Source organism: Tamandua tetradactyla, chromosome 8 (assembly GCF_023851605.1).
Source record: "Tamandua tetradactyla isolate mTamTet1 chromosome 8, mTamTet1.pri, whole genome shotgun sequence".
Taxonomy (NCBI): Eukaryota; Metazoa; Chordata; class Mammalia; order Pilosa; family Myrmecophagidae; genus Tamandua; species Tamandua tetradactyla.
This window is the reverse complement of record NC_135334.1, coordinates 895,204-910,733: the sequence shown is the minus strand read 5'-3', so window position 1 is coordinate 910,733 and position 15,530 is coordinate 895,204.

Genomic DNA, 15,530 nt, shown 5'->3' with positions numbered 1-15,530 from the left:
GTGCATTAATGTTTCCACTAAAATTGCAGATATTTCTTCTTTTATTTCTATCACATTTATATATTTTTTGAAGCTGTATTATTAAGTGACACAGCACTAAATTTTTACATGTTCCTAATGGAATTTATTTAATAATAAAAGGTCTCTTTTATTCTTATTAATTCTCTTGACTTAAAGGTTACTTGTCTGAAACTGGTATGCCTACATTTGCTTTCTTTGTCTCTGCATTGCTTGGTAAATATTTTCTGTCATTTATTTTAGAAATTTTCTGTTATTTTCTAATTTGTATCTCATGTAGGCAAAATCAGCCCTTCGATTTATTTTTTTATCCAGTTTGACAATAATTCTATTTTATTTGGAGAAATTAGTACATTTATACAGAATGAAATATCTTGCATTTTGAAATTTCCCTATTTGTCCTATCTGTTCAGTGTTCCTTTTCAATCCTTTTTTGACTTTTTGCATATCAGTCTTATATGTTATTTTATTTCTACATGCAGTTTACCTTTACTAGCTTGTTCATTGAAATGATTTTACTACTGCGTTCATGGTAAGCCTATAGATGACAATAGGTCATTTGACTTTTTAAATTCTATTACAAAAATGCTTTCAGGTATGATTTCTGGTCCATGCACTTCCCAAAAAACAAACAAGCAAAACAAACAAAAAATTCAACAAAATGGTGCTGCAATAATGGGATACTCAGATGGCAAAATATGGAAATGTGACCCCACCATGCAGCAAACAAAAAAAATGCTTTCATTTTAAATCTCAACTTCCATCAATGACTCCCTTCACTTTTTTTTTAAGACATGTGCAGACTCCGGGAAATAAAACCGGGTCTCCTACATTGCAGGTGAGAATTATACCACTGAGTCATCTTTGCACCACCCTCCCTTGACTTTTTAAAAGTGTTATCATAGAATTTCTTTACTTTCCTCAAACATACTCTGGAGTAAATTGCACAAGCAGAGAGCTCAGGAGCCAAGCCCACCTGCCTAAGTGTGAAGTTGGCTTTGTGGTTTTCTCGCTGTGGATCTTTGGTGGGTTACCTCATACCTGGGCATAACAGTGACTTACTTTAGAAACATGTTCAGCATTTAGTTAGCAATTAGTGAATTCAAGTCACTGTTATATATTGCCTGTATCCCTTTGTTCATGCAGTGCTCCCTGGCTGGATTGCTCTTCCTTAATCATCTCCTTTACTGATGAGTAATATCTAAGAGCATAGATTCAGCTAAGATTCAAACTGGATTAGAAATCCAGTTATGTCAGCTGTGATCTTGGACAAATTACTTATGATCACTAATACTCAGTCTCCTCAGCTGTTATCTTGGTAGTAATAACAATACTCTACTCATGAGGTTGTATTGTGGATTAAAAAGAAAAATAGAATATTCAGGCTCCTACTTCAATGCCAAACACATAGAGCAAGTGCTCATAAAATATTACTTTTTAATTTTCAGTTGCATTAATAAAGAGCCAATTTAGACTATGAATTATTAAAATTAATAAAAATTACAAGTACAAATACCTTAGAAATACCTCAGAAAATTTCACCTAAATGGTACATCACTCCTCAGCTGCTATGAGTGAATGTTCATAACAATGCACAGTTGACCCTTCTCTAGAGAACTGGCCTTACATAGGAGGTGTAGGTGTCTTACCCAAGAGCTATGGCCACCATACCAGGGGTTCAGACTTGGAAGTATAAAAGGCAAGTCACATTTCCTCAGGGTGGAACAGTTCTGCAGTACAGAGTCATTCTCCAGATATTTGTGATGGGATAAGACTAAAGGTCATCTCCAGCTGAGACCACTATCTTGTTGGTCCTTACCCTATATTCTGTCATTTACTTTCCTCTCTCTAAGAGTACTCCCTCAATAAATCAAACAAAAATCCACATTTTAGACTTTGTTTCTAGAGACACCAACCTAAAGCGCTTACCTTTCTCTCTTTCTCTTCCAGAGCTCCAGTTACATGTTCATTAATCTTATTATCATGCCCTGTGTGTCTCCTAAGTAAGCATCTTTTTTTGTCTCTTTGTTTTTATTTGAATATATCTACTTGACCCCCATCTCTCAGCTCATTAATTCTCTATTCAACAGTGCCTATCTTCTGTTAAGTTTTAAATTCAGTTATTTTTCATGTTCTAAAATTTTGCTAGTTTTAAAATGTATTTTACCTTTCTCTACTGAAATTTCCCACACCCTCATTTAATTTTTGAGCATATTTATCATAATTATTTAAAGTTCATATTGGATAATACCAATATCTACCTTTTCTATTAACTTCTTTCTATTAGTGTATTTTAACTTGGTTTTTAAGTCATTTGGTCCATCTTTTGTTACCTGGTAAGTTTGGATTGAGTGCAAGGCATTGAATATGAAACACATTGTTCTAGTTTACTAGTTGCCGGAATGCAATATACCAGAAGTGGAATGGCTTTTAAAAAGGGGAATTTAATCAGTTGCTAGTTTACAGTTCCAAGGCAGAGAAAATGTCCCAATTAAAACAAGTCTATAGAAATGTCCAACCTAAGGCATCCAGGGAAAGATACTTTGGTTCATGAAGGCCGACAAAGTTCAGGCTTTCTCTCTCAAGTGAGAAAGCACATGGTAAACACGGTCAGGGTTCCTCTCTCATCTGGAAGGGCACATGGTGAACACGGCATCATCTGCTAGCTTCTTCTCCTGGCTTCCTGTTTCATGAAGCTCCCCGGGACACATTTTCGTTTTTCATCTCCAAAGGTTGCTGGCTGGTGGACTCTGCTTCTCGTGGCTATGTCATTCTGCTCTGCTTTCTCTGAATTGCCCACCCTCCAAAATGTTTCCTCTTTTATAGGACTCCAATAAACCAATCATGACATGAGTGGAGACATGTTGTCACTTAATCCACTTTAACAACCACTCTTGAGTAAATCACATCATCCAGGGAGATGATCTGATTACAATTTCAGACATACAGTATTGAAGAGGGTTATTCTACCTTTATGAAATGGGATTTTGATTAAACCATGGCTTTCCTAGGGGGCATACATCCTTTCAAACCAGCACACACATAGAGATAAGTTTCTGGATGATATTGCCTTCCTCCAGAGAGCACTGATGCTTGATTCTGTGAGTCAATTGAGATAAGGTAGACAACTCTAATCCAACCAGGGACCAAGCTGTCTCATGCCTGGGTTTCAGACTGTGTGCAGTCTATTTCATTGTGAGTATGTAGAACTTCCTCGACCCCTGGATTTTTATCAGGGTCCTTTCCTGGTTGCAAATTTTGCTCTCCAATTTTGTCCTCCTAAGCTCAGAAGACAGTAAGAATATTTTCTTAGCTTCCTTGTTTCTAAGATTCCTCTTCACAAGTAGGAGAATTTGAGAACTGGCAAATGTCTTCAGAATCAATCCAGTGATATATATTGGACTCCTTGGTTTTCAGTACCCACCCTTCAAATCTCTGCTACCATGGTAGCTCTTTAAGGTATTCAAGAAATTATATTATATATTTAAAAATTCAGCTATTCTGAATAGGTGGATTACAACATAATTTATTATTATCAGAAACAGAAATTCTATCTACTAGACCTTTAAGTCACGTATATTAATTGGAACTTTGGGGAATGGTGATACTGTAACAAAAAAAGATAGAGTATTTCAGAAAGTTTAATTTGGTAGTAATACGGAGGTAGGTTTGAAAAGGGAATTTAAGTCAAAAACACATTAGTAAGGGACAGTTATCAGTATGAAAATAAGGTAAATATTGTCAAGCACTCCAATGGAACAGCCAACAATTCTTGTAAAGTGTTCAGAATGTAGCATGTGTTCAATGGCATTCCTCTTCTTAAATGCTCTACTCATTACCCATAAAATAGATCCTAAAACTATCAGCATAGCACTCTCACTTGGGCTTGTACCTTATTTGCAGCCTGAGTTACTCAGTATTATTTGGTGTGTGGCCTGGACCTAATAATACCTCTGAGCTCTCACTGCTGGTAAGATGGTATTTAATGGAAAGCATAGGAAACACTGTGGTTCCCATGTTTATTGCCACTGTAAATGTCTTTACAGAATCTAAGTTAAAAGAACTTCACTAGGAGGTGCAAAATAATTGATTTAAAAATCAATCACTCCTTTAGGAAAATAAAATGGCTGGAATTAACCTAGGTGGTAACTCTGGAACCAGAACAGATGTTTAGAACAACTACAAGAGTGACAAAGAAAGAGAGAAGATGCCAAGAGTTCAGCTTCTGTAAGTGAAAACAGGAGCCAGTGACCAACCCCCACGCTCAGCCCTGAGGCAGTGGCTGTGTATAAATGGTGGCAGCCATGGAAATGTGCTCTGGATTCTGGAAGTGTTAGCTGGAGCCAGGGCTGGCAGTGGAAAACCTCCTCTATGAGTTGAGATTGAGTGTCAAGGGCTGGGAGAGCTGTGAAGAAGCTGGCCTCAGTTTTGGCCCTTTAGGTAGCAGCACTTCCAGCCCCCCACAACTATCCACCTGATGTTAAAGAGCTTGTGCCCCTTCTGCTGTTTCTGATTTCTTCTTTGAGTGTGTGGGTATTTCCTGGTCTGGCAGATCCCAGAGGGTAGAGACGCTGGCCTGGGTTTCAGCCCACTCAGCAGCATCAGCACTGGCTTCTGGCCTCACACCAGCATCTTCCAGGACTTAAAGACCAAGTACACTTTTTCATTGGTTGGGTTCTTCCTTTTCTTTCTTGTGCTGTTTCTCCTTTGGATCCCTGAGAGCCCAGATCAGATGCTAGCCTTGATTTCTCTCAGAATCAAAATCTTCTGGCCTAATATCATTAGCTTAAGGGACTTAAAGAGTCAGTGCACCTCTTTTCTTTTTTTTGTTAGTTGTTTTTTTTCCCTCTCTAGTTTATACTTTTGAGTCTGTTAGATCCCTGAGGGATGGGCAGGGATATTGGCCTAGGTTTTGCCTTGAAAGCAGCAGTTTCTTTCTTCCCAAGAGCACATAACAAGAGACTTGAAGTTCACTTCATTATCATTTTCCTTTATTTTTCTCGATTTTATTGTTGGTATTTTGTGTGCTTGTTAATATTTTCTTTATCCTTTTACCTCTCTTTATTTCCTAGTTCTTTCTTATTTGTTCTACTTGTTTTAGTCTGGAGGACTGAAGAGTGAGAGAACTAGATTTGAGAATGACTACAACATAATGCTCAGAAGATCTAGTTTTAAATAAAAGATTACAAAACATTCAAAGGGGTGGGAATGTATGGCCCAGTCCCTGGAAAAAAAGAATTTAACAGGTAATACCTGGGGAAGTTCCATTTCTGGGATTACTAATCAAAGACATTAGAACAACTTTTATAATTAAGATCAATAAACTAAAAGAAAAGATGGAAAAAGAAGTAGAGGAGAACAATATATGAACAAAATTATTAAAAAGAACCAAATGGAAATTCTGGAACTCAAAATTTCAATAACTGAAATGAAAACTTCAACAGAGGCATCCAAGAGCTGATTGGATGAGGCAGAAAAATCAACAAAGCCAAAGACAGCACAGTTGAAATTGTACAGGTTAAGGAAGAGAAATAGAAAAGAATGAAAAAAAAAAAAAGAGGAACAGAGCCCAAGGAACCCATGAGGCACCATCATAAGAACCAATATATGTATCATAGAAATCCCAGAAGGAGTAGAAAGCTAAAGGGCCAGTAAAAATATTTGAAGAAATAACGGTAAAAAATTCCCATTTCTTATAAAAATATTGGTATACGAATCCAAGATGCTCAACGGATGTCAAACAGATGAACCCAAAGTTATCTACACCAAGAGATATTATGATCAGACTTTCCAGTGCAGTGTACAAAGATAAAGTTTTAAAAACAGCAACAGAGAAGCCATGTGCCACACTTAAAATTGACATCTGACTTCTCAACAGAAACTGCAGAGACCAGAAAGTAGTGAGAAGACATATTTCAAATCCTAAAATATAAAAAGAAAACCTGTTACCCCAAGAATAGTATGCCCAGCAACTTTGTCCTTTCAAAATGATGATGAAATTAAGATCTTAACAGACAAAAACTGAGGGAGTTCATGATCACTGACCCTGCCACATAGGAAATACTAAAGAGTCTTCCATGTTGAAAAGAAAGGATACCAAACAGTATCTCAATGCTGAATGAAGAAATAAAGATCTCTGGTATAAGTAACAATGTGGGAAAATATAAATTCTAATATTATTTCATTTTTCATTTTTAATGCTGACTTTTCATTTTCTATAGGATTTAAAACTCAAACATATAAAAAGCAAGCATAATTTTTGTTACTTTGCAAACAATGCATAAAGGTGTAGTCTGTGAAAAGACCAACATAAAAGGGAGGGTTGAAGAGATATAGGTACGAAATGTGTATAGGCTATTGAAGTCAACTAAATTTAATAGGTTTAGGATACTAAATGTAATCCCCATGGTAAACTTAAAGAAAATGTCTAAAAATCTACACAAAAGGAAAGGGTAAGTGACTCAAAATAGCTGATTATAAAAGATAATCTAAAGAAAATGAAGGGAATAATTGAAAAAAGGCAGGACAAGAAGTATAGGAAAACAACAATAACTAAAGAATAATTAGTGAAATGACAGAAGTAAATCTTGCCTTATCAGGAATTTATTTGATTGTAAATTGAATTAAATGATTATACTCTTCAATCAAGAAGAAAAATTGATAAAGAAACATGTCCCACATATGTGATATTTACAAGAGACTATCTTAGATCCATGGATACAAAAACAATGAGACCTAAACGATGGAAAAAAATATTTCATGCAAATAGTTAAGAGAGTGAAAGTAATTACATTAATATTAGAGAAAATACACTTTAATAAAAAACTCTTTTAAGAGGCAAAGAAGAAATTACATTTTGAAAAAGTGTCAATTCAACAAGAAGATTTAACAATTAAAACTATAGCAACCTAACTGCAGAGTTCCAAAATATATGAAGCACACATTCACAGAATTGAAGGAAAAAGTGGACAGTTCTACAATAATAGTTGGGAATTTCAAAACATGACTTTTAACTTTAGATAAACATCTTAAGATAAGATCAATGAGGAAACTTTTCCTTGTGGATATAAATGCAAAACTCTAACAAAATACTAGCAAACTCAGTACAATGGCATATTAAACATTATACACATCTGTGAATGTGCCCTATTTGAAAATAGAATCTTTGAAGATGTGAACAGTTAAGATTTGACCCACCTATTTTTTTAACTTTTTAATTGTGTACTATAACATATATACAAAGCAAAGAAAGAAAAAGCAATAGTTTTCGAAGCACTCTTCAACAAATAGTTACAGGACAGATCCCAGAATTTGTCCTGGGCTACCATAATATGATCCTCTCAGATTTTTCCTCCTAGCTGCTCCAGAATATAGGAGGCTAGAAGGCATAAATTTTTTTTTTGTCATCACAATTGACTTTTTTTTGTTTTTTGTAAAAAATAACATATATTCAAAAAAGCAATAAATTTCAAAGCACACCACCACAATTAGTTGTAGAACATATTTCATAGTTTGGCATGGGTACAAGTCCACAATTTTAGGTTTTTATTTCTAGCTGCTCTAAAATACTGGAGACTAAGAGATATCAATTTAATGATACAGCAATCGTATTCGTTTGTTTAGTCCTATCGTCTCGATATAAGTCCACTATTACCTTTGGTCTTTCTATCCCTCTCTTTAAGGGTGTTTGGGTTATGGCCATTCCAACTTTTTCATGTTGGAAGGGTCTGTCAATAATATGGGGTAAGGAGATGGAACTGTCTGATGTTCTGGAGAGGCTGGGCCCCCTAGGTTTCAGGACTTATCTGATCCAGGGACCCATCTGGAGGTTGTAGATTTCTGGAAAGTTACTCTAGTGCATGGAACCCTTGTGGAATCTTACATAATGCCCTAGGTATTCTTTAGGATTGGCTGGAATGGTCCTGGTTGGGGGTTGGCAGGTTATGATAGGTAGCAAGGTCTAACTAAGTTTGCGTAAGAGTGACCTCCAGAGTAACTGCTAGACTTTATTTGAACTCTCTCTGTCACTGATACTTTATTTGTCATTCTTCTTTTCCCCCTTTTGGTCAGCATAGAATTGCTGATACCACAGTGCCAGATCTGGACTTATCCCTGGAAGTCATCTCCCATGCTGGCATGGAGAATTTCATCCCTGAATGTCATGTCCCATGTGGGGGGGGGGGAAGGGTAATGATTTCACTTGCAGAGTTGGGCTTAGGAATAGTGAGGCCATATCTGAGCAACAAAAAACGTTCTCCAGAAGTAATTCTTAGCATACCTATAAGTAGGTTAAACTTCTCCGTTACCTACATATGCTTCACAAGATTAAGCCTCAAGTTCAAGAGCTTTAGCCTATTGATTTGGGTGTCCCTAAAGTTTGACACAGTATCAGGGGATTCCCTGATGGTAAAGTTTAGTAGTTCCATATTTTTTCTCCCATCCCTCAGGGGACTTTGCCAATACTTTTTTGACTATCTGCTTAATATACTCTAGGATGTATCCAAGCATTATATTAAGCTATACAGTATTAAAGGATCTCTTACTTTTTCTGGGCCCCCTGTGTTTTATTGTTTAATAAGTTATACAGACAGGTTGAGTTAGATTATGTCCTACAGAAAATTTAGGTTCCAGACCAAACAAATCTTTCTCCGTTTTGTCTCAAAGAGTATGTGGTTCTAAAATACAGACAATGTCTTCATTACCTCTGTGTTCTGAATGACTGTAACCCCGACATGAGTGTCTCTGTTCTTATCTGTAAATATCAGGTTATATATATATATATATAATATATATAACAACCTCTCAAAATACAGAAATGACCCACCTATTTTTTAAGGTGGGCCCTAAAACTTAAATTACACTCCTTGACTGAGTGGGCTTAATTCTAGGAATGCAATTTCAGAAATGGAGGGGGGAGATATGATTATATGATGCAGAAAAGGTGTTTGACAAAATATGGCACCCATTCTTGATAAAAATACCCAGGAAAATGTTAATATAAGGGAACTTTTTAACATGGTAAAGGCCATTTATGAAAAACCTGCAGCTAACATGCTCAATGGTGAAATATTTAAAGCTTTCTCCCTAAAATCAGGAATGAAATAAGGATGCCTACGTTCAACACTGCTATTCAATATTGTACTAAAAGTTTTTGCCAGAGCATATTGGCAAGAAAAAGAAATAAAATGTATCCAAATTGGAAAGAAAAAGGTACAACTATCTCTATTTGAAGGCCACATTATCTTATATATATAAAATCCAAAGGAATTCATAAGAAAACTATTGGAGCTAATAAGTGCATTCAGTCAAGTGACAGGGTACAAAATCGACACACACACACACATACAAAACAATTGTGTTCTAAACTTTAACAATGAGCAATCAAAAGAGGAAAGTAAGAAGGCAATTTTATTTGCAAGTGCACCAATATAATAAAATATCTGCTAATAAATTTGACTAAAGATACCAAAGCCTCACTACAAAACACTGCTGAAAGAAACTAAAGAAGACCTAAGTAAATGGCAAGACATCCCACGTTTATGAATTGAAAAAGTGAACACATTAAAATTATCTGAAGCACCAAATACATTCAATGTGACCACTATTAAAATTTCAGCAGCCATTTTTTTTAAGAAATGGAGAAACAAATCCTCAAATTTATATGGAATGCCAAGGGGCTGCAGACAGACAAAAGAATCTTGAAAAACAATAGTGTTAGAGGATTCATACTTCCCAAATTTCAAATTGTAATAATAAGTGATACAGGCACAAAGATAGGCAAATGGATTAGTGGATCAGAATTGAAAGTCCAGGAATAGATCCACACATCTAAGGTCAACTGATTTTTGGAAAGGGTGTTAAGTACATGCAGTGGAAAATGAATAGTTTCTTCCATAAATGTTTAGGAAAGATGGATATGAATATGAAGAAGGCAGGTATATATTTTTGTACCATATACAAAAATCAACTCAAAACGGATTAAGGACTTAAATATAAGGGCTAAGTATATAAAATTCTTAGAAGATAACACTGGGCAACTCTTTATGACTTGGGACTCAGCAACAGATATTTAGATAAGACACCAAAAGCACAAGCAATAAAAGAAATGAGATAAACTTGATTTAATCAAAATTGAAAACTTTTGTGCATCAAAGGAAATTATCAAGAAAGTGAAAAGATGACATACAGAATGTGAGAAAAAATACAGAATGTGAGAAAAAAGTCTCAAACCACATATTGGGTAAACGTTGAATATCCAGAATATATAATGAACTTTTATAATGCAACTACAAAAAGACAAACAGCCCAATTTAAAAAATGGGTGAAGGACTTGGGTATACATTTTTTCAAAAGAAGATATATATATATAGATGACCAATAAACAAATGGAGATGCTCAAGATCATTAGCCATTACAGAAATACAAATTAAAACCACAATGAAATACCACTTCACATATACAAGAATAGCTATTTTTTTTTTTTTAACATGGGCAGGCACCAGGAATCGAACCCGGGTCCTCAGGCATGGCAGGCAAGCTTTCTTACCTGCTGAGCCACCGTGGCCCGCCCTATTTTATTTTTAAAAACACAGAAAATAGCAAGTGTTGGAGAGAATGTAGGGAAATTGGAGCTGTAGTGAATTGTTGGTGGGAATGTAAAATGGTATTGCCACTGTGGAAAAATTAATAGTTCCTCAAAAAGTTAAATAAAAATTACCATTTGACCTAGAAATTCCACTTCTAGGTATGTACCCGGAGTGAGTCAGGGTTGCAAACAGATATTTCTATACTACTGTTTATAGTAGCATTACTCACATTAGCCAAAAGTTGGAAACAACCCAACTGTCCATCAACAAGTAAATGGATGAACAAAATGTGCAACATACACACAATGGAATATTATTTGGCCATAAGAAAAAATGAAGTTATGCAAAGTGGATGAACCTTGAAAACATTATAGTCAGTGAAATAAGCAAGACACATAAGAACAGAAGTCATATGATACCATTTAAAGAGGTAACTGGAAATAGCAAATCAATTTGCAGAAATAGAAAGCAGAATAGTGGTTACCAGTGGGGGGATGAATAAGGGAGAGGGGGTAGAAGGAATGTTTGTTTTTAAAATTAAAAAAATAACAATAAAATAAATTTTAAGAAGGAAAAAGGTATTTAAAAGTATAATATAAAAAAGTATCTGAAATAAAAACTGAATTTCCAAAAAGAAATCCACCAGATAGAAAAAGATAGAAATATTATAAAGGTTTGTACCGAGTTGAAACCATTTATTAGGTAAAATAAAATTATGGGCTAGGGTATGCAAAACCAAACTAGCAACTGTCCCCCTTCCTTCTTATATGTTTATAAAGGCTTATGTTTGTGCCTTGTTTCTCCATAGCACTTATTTCATCCTGAATCATGTTATATCTATTTCTTATCTATAATTCTGAGAGGAATATAAACTCTTCAAAGGAAGAAACTCTGCATTAATCATGTTTGCAGTCTCCGAAACTCTTAGCACAGTTCCTGCCCAAAGTGGAGGCTAAATATATAACCAACTTTCAATCAGAACCTAGGTAGGTCTTTATTCATTTACTCCACAACAATTTTTCATCCTTCTAACATTCTAAGCACTAAGCTAGAGTGTGGGAAATCTAAGGTGAGAGACTCAGTACTTGTACTCAAAGAACTTATAATCTTTAGGAGATGAAACAAGGGTGTAAATAAAGACAACCGTGTGATGAATTCTGCTTGAGGGGCATTTAAACCAATCTGTGGAAGAGTAAAGAGGATTTGGGGAAGTTTTTCAAGATGATGTAAAAGGAGCTGAGTTTTGAATAATGAGTAGGTGTTAGAAAGATTAAAAAATAGGGAGAAGACTACTCAAAAAGGATAGAATATTAAAGGCAAGATCAGAGAATGATAAAAGTGAAATTTGTATTCAAGGGATTGAAAAAGAGCCAGTATGACTGGAACAAATACTGTCTGTGGAAAATTGGCAGGAAATAATGCTGAGTCAGCTAGGACTTCGTATGATGAAATGTACTTAAAAGATTGTTGCAAACTTGATTTTTGCTTACTGTGAAGCAGAGAGAAAACTGGAAGAGGAAGAGACTTGGAGATGGTGGTTAGGATGCAGGGTAGGAAATGAAGAAACATGATGAGTTCAAATATGGATAGTTTGGATTTGAGACTAGTTTAATATCTATTTTGAGATGTCCAGCTATACAGAAATCTAATGCTCAAGGGAGAGTTTGGAGCTTGAGATTCAGACTCTGGAGTGAACAATGCATTAGTAGAAACAGAAACCATGGGTTCGGATACAAACATCCAGGGAGAGTGAAGAGTTGGGAGCAAAGAACCCTGAGATGAATTCCTAGTATCCTATAACATTTAAGAGATGGGAGGAAGGAGAGTCTGCAAGAGACACTGAAAAGAATTTGCATAAGGCAAGGAAGAAATGAAGGAGAGTGATTCACAGAAGGCAAAAGACAAGAACGACTCAAGCTTTCAAAGAAAATGTAAACAACTGTCTCAGGCTCCTCAGATGTTCTTAGTAGAATACAAAAATGTTTAGCTAATAAAACTAAATTTATGATGTTGAAAAGGACAGTTTCAGTTGCAAGCTGGGGTTAGTAGCCAGTTTGCAAGACATGCAATGAACAAAGACTCATTGTTCAAGGAAAATAAGATTTCTGGCTGTGGGCACTGCTTTGGTCTGTAGGAAACGAATGTAGGAGGATGGACGTTATTTTATGGAGACAGATAGAATGGAAACAGTGTCCACAGTGCAGACATGGGTTTCAGAAAAAGATAGTAGCTCAAAGATACACTTGGTGAAGAAAATACGAGCATAGGTTAGGTTTGTCTGATTGTTTATTTGGTTGGTTTGGTTTTAAAGTGATAGAAAAAAGTCTCCAGAGCCAATAGAAATGGGAGGGGTGGCAGTAGGTGGAGGATGAGGAAAGAATGAAAACAATATATGGATGAAAATTATAAGGTAACTATAAAGTCTCATATTTTTGTCAGTGGCTGATCTTGGAGCAACCAAGATGAAGTGTTGATGATACCTTTTTTGTTTTTAGCTGAGAAGTGCCAGATCAAGAAATTAGTTGGGTATACTATGTATTATATAGTTTTCACATTTGGAGCAGTAAAATCACCAAGTATTCTTTACTTTCTATTTTCATTATTGTATTTTCAAACAGAAACAAGAAATATTGGCTATAAAAATGAAATCTCTCATTCATTTCTTAGGAGAATCCAAAATGGTTCCACTGTTGTAGAAAACGGTTTGTGGTTCCTCAAAAGTTAAATATAGAATTACCTTATGTGCCAGCAATTCCACTCCTGGTGGATATGCCCACAGGAATTGAAAACAGAGATGTAAACAAGTACATGTTCATGCATGTTCATAGCTAAAGGTTGAAGCTTCCAAATATCCATCAATAAATGGATGGACAAACAAATTGTGGTATATACATACAATAGGATATTTCTTAGCTATAAGAATCAAAAGAAGTACTAATATATGCTAAATATAGGTGAACTTGGAAAACATACTAAGGGAAAGAAACCAATATAATTTGTCACCTATTGTATGATTTCATTTCTATGAATTATCCAGAATAGTCAAATCTATAGAGACAGAATGCAGATTGGTGACTATTAGGGGAAGAGCAGTGTAGCGAATAACTGCTTAGTGTGTATAAGTACGGAGTGTCCTTTGGGGGATGGAAGTATTTTGGAATTAAATAGAGGTGGTGTTTGCATAATACTGTGAATATACCAAATTTCAGTGAATTGTTCACTTTAAAGTGGTTAATTTTATGTGAATATCACTTAAAAATGTTAATAATAGTTTGCCCTTGTCGGTTTTTTGGAGGTTAAATGAGATATTGCATGGAAATCACTTAGAACCTTCCTTGACGCTCAGTAAACTATAAATAGTAACAGTTTCTTTTCCTTCTCCTTCCTCTTCCTCCTCCTTTCATTTTCCCTTCCCTTCTGCTTTGTCTTCTTCCTTCTCCCTTGGATTTCTTATGCATAAGAAGCAAGTTTAGGACTGTGCCCAAACAAGACTTCTGTATCCTTAACTACTCTAAGTCAGGTGCGTGGATCAGCAGCACCAGCATTTCTGTGAGCTTGCAAGAAATTCAGAAAATGAGGCCCCACCCCAGAACTACCAAATTATGTTTTGCCTTTTAACAAGATCCCCAGGTAATTCAAACGCACATTAACATTGAGAAGAACCACAGTGGAGGTGGTTTCTGGCTGGTTGCTTTCCCTATCTTCTAATTTCATTTGTCTTCTCCTTTGTACTGACTCATTCCACTTGTACATCTGGACAAATCAAAGTGGAGCTGACAATGATAAAAATTGCCTTAGGAGCAGAAGTAGATCTTTTGTTCGCTAATGTTTCTTTTGCTCAGAATGAAGAACTGAGTGATTTTTTCAAATCTTTTCTTACACACATTTTATATGTTCCTCACATCAAGCTTACAAAGTAGGTAGGAGAAGGATACTGATGAAGAGTAGCCCAAGGGTCAGGGTCACCTGAGGTCATGGTGAGAAGGTAACCATCCCAGCCTTAATCTCTATCCTCTCTGCAAACCCAGAATTCCAGAGAAATTGTATTAAAATCAATGTGAACTTAACAGGAAGTGGGCAAGGATTCCATGCAGAACAAACTCTTTAATATCAAGGAATCTTTTAACAATAGCACATGGCAGCTGGGGCTTTAGTTAAACCCATTGAGACCATCAGAGGCCACAGAGGTTACAAGGTACCTGGAGTGGTAGTGCTGTCTGCTTTTGATCCTTCTTTCTCCTCTTTCTCAGTTTGCAAAGACAGGCCATGACCCTGACCAGCTCAGCTGCCAAATTGTCCTGAGGATAAAGACTAAGTGGGTTTCAGGACAAATGGCCCCTCTGCTGGTCTAACTTGCCATTCAAGTGGTGACAGCAGTTCAGTACATCTGCCAGTGAACCCTTCTTTACAAGGGGTTCCTCAGTGCACTGACACTTTAATGGACATGCCCGGATTTGTGGTCTGATGCTAGGGAAGAGAGTAAATCAGCGGATGAGTAGATGAACTGCCAAAGGGACAGAGACATAACATAAACCATCCAAGGGGCAGCCAGTTCAAGTAGAATATAAATCTCTCATGGGTAGTCAGCAGCAGGAGAGAGGTGTGTGTGGAGCTGTGGGGAGGGGAACCCCACTGCCATTTCCCATGACAGGTCCAGCCCATGCTCAATGGCGTCCACTTCAGGACGCCATTGAGCCTTGAATGATAAATATGCTTGCCAAGTATCTCCTCCTGTTAAACCAACCAACAAAACAAAGCAACAGAAAAAAAATTCTATTCAGAGTAGGCAAACATTATTTTCTGGATCCTGGGCACTATACAACTTTATGGAAGCCACTTGTGTTTCTCAGGAGTAAATTTGCCAGGGAATAGCAGCAACAAAATTGAATAAACTTACACAATTGCTGTGTTCGCATCTCCCTTTGC